This window comes from Rutidosis leptorrhynchoides, chromosome 2 (assembly GCF_046630445.1).
Source record: "Rutidosis leptorrhynchoides isolate AG116_Rl617_1_P2 chromosome 2, CSIRO_AGI_Rlap_v1, whole genome shotgun sequence".
Classification (NCBI taxonomy): Eukaryota; Viridiplantae; Streptophyta; class Magnoliopsida; order Asterales; family Asteraceae; genus Rutidosis; species Rutidosis leptorrhynchoides.
In genome coordinates this window covers 25,827,240-25,829,653 of record NC_092334.1, presented here as the reverse complement: position 1 = coordinate 25,829,653, position 2,414 = coordinate 25,827,240, and the positions used below count along the sequence as shown (strand labels likewise).

Below are 2,414 nucleotides of genomic sequence, written 5' to 3'. Positions count from 1 at the left end.
CCAGGCCTTTGGTTCATGTATGAAACATTCTCTCTTTGTTCCATTGTTTGTTCAATACTGAGACAATCTTTTGTCAAATGTGGTCCTCCACACTGCTCACAAATAATTCGTATTGCGTGAATATCTTTAGTCATCTTTTCCATTCGTCTCTCGAAAGCGTCTAACTTTGCGAAAATGGAATCAAAGTCATGGCTAGAATCGGCTCTAGCCGCTTTAGATGATCTAACGATGTCTTTTTCTTAATGCCACTCATGTGAGTGGGAGGCTATGTTATCAATAATTTTGTAAGCTTCAGTTGCGGTTTTCTTCATAATGGAACTACAAGCTGCTATGTCGATGTCTTTTCGTGTAGTAATGTCGCATCCTTGGTAGAATATTTGTACTATTTAATAAGTGTCTAAACCATGTTGAGGACATCCTCTCAACAATTTTCCGAATCTTGTCCACGCCTCATATAAAGTTTCATTTGGTTTCTGTGTGAACGTAACAATTTCTCCTTGAAGTCTCACGGCTTTAGATGCCGGAAAGAATCTTTTAAGAAATTTCTCAACTAAGACATCACATGTGTCAATCGCCCCTTCAGGTAATGATTGTAACCAATCTTTGGCTTCTCCCTTTAAAGTCCAGGGAAATAACATGAGATAGATCTGTTCATCCTCAACTTCTCTGATTTTGAATAGAGTACAGATCCTATTAAAGGTACGAAGATGTTCGTTTGGATCTTCCTTCGGCGTACCACTAAATTGGCACTGATTAGTTACCATGTGTAGGATTTGTCCTTTGATTTTATAATCTGGCGCATTAATGTCTGGTTAATAATTATGTGACCTTGGCCAGTGCGTGTAGCTCTCATTCGGTCTTCCATACTTAGAGGTTCTTGATTTTCCATGATTGAATTTGTTGAATCTGAATCACTAGAGGATTCTGATTTAATGGTTTCTTCCTCGACAATCTCTGGATGAGTAATTTGCGGTTCAGGAGGAATGACTAGTGGTTCAGGATCTCTGAATTGTCCTTGAATATCATCCGGGTTCTCAATTGTGAGGTCGGATTCAAAAAATGGATTATCAGAAATTTGAATTGGAGTACTTGGTCGACTAGTTGATGATTCTAAAGAAAAATCAACGGTGACGATATTGGCTAGATGTCTTGATCGAGTTACAGGTGGTGAACGTATGAAAGGTGGTGAACGTTTTGCTCGGTGCATTCACTGAATATCCTATTAGTTATAAAGATAAAAATTATATAAGTTATCAAATTAATAGACTTTTCTGATTTTGCCCACGTTTCGAATAGCCAATAGATGCAGCAGGTAGCCAGGACCCTTTAAATCGGAAGCCCACAACTCGCCACTAACAAATCCAATAATTACTACGAATCAGAAAATTTTGGATGTCTATCAATTTAACCGCTTAAAATAAATTTTTTTTTTTTTTTTGAAATTTTGAAGAAGATATAGAAAATTCCATGTCCTGAAAACTAGAGCGTAGAAATGAGAAAGAAGAAGAGTGCGTCGAAAAACGTCGAAAAATAAAAGGTCAAAAAATAATAATAAGAAAGTAGAGCATTGAAACTTAAAAGTCTAAAAACTAAATACTTAAAACTTGCATCTAAAGGTATTAAAGCTTAAAGGAATTCTATATCCAAATGGCAATAACTTAATTAGGCACTAAAATCTATTTAAAACTAGAGCGATAAGCGACATCGTAAATTTCTAAAGCGCCTAAGTCTTAATCTAAAAAAAAGCACTTAAGAGATTTTACGGCAATGCCTAATAATCTAGAAATAAAATAATTACGGCAAGAACTAAGTTTAAAACTAATTACGAACGATAAATATACAAATTACGAATTATATGATTAAAATATACAATTTATAAAAAGTAACAACAAATTATAAAATTACTTATTTTATATAAAAAATATTATTTTTATATTATTATTTTATAAAAGTATTAATTTTATATATTTAATAATAATTAATAAACTTAATATTACTAAATAAAACTAAAACTAAAACTAAATATTAATTAAATAAATCAAAACCTAATTAGGTTAATAATAATAATTAAATTATTAAAACCCTAATCAGCAATTAATGCGTACAAGGTTCAGCCTGTCAGACAGCTCCGAGAGTGCGGATGCTTGATTTCCAAAAATCTCTGCGAGTGCGGAGTAATGCAGGTCCAAATGATTTCAGGTTCAAATTCGCAGTTTCAGAATTTTTTATTTCTTTTTTTTATATTTTCGGTTTTTAATTTATCGAAAATATAATTTAAATAAAACTTTAAAAAAATACTTATTAGTTTTTGTAACTAAAAAAAATAAAAACTTTTTAATTTAAACACTTAAAAATATAGAAATATATACTTTTTTTATGTTTTTATATTTTAAAACTTATATAAAATTATATTT

General features: G+C 31.3%; 1 non-coding gene across 1 annotated transcript; it reads left to right on the top strand.

Moving 5' to 3' along the window:
• Positions 1-399: 399 nt before the first annotated feature.
• Positions 400-506, top strand: LOC139894884 (small nucleolar RNA R71). The gene has a single exon (XR_011775362.1). It is a non-coding gene; the product is annotated as a small nucleolar RNA R71 (small nucleolar RNA).
• Positions 507-2,414: the final 1,908 nt, after the last annotated feature.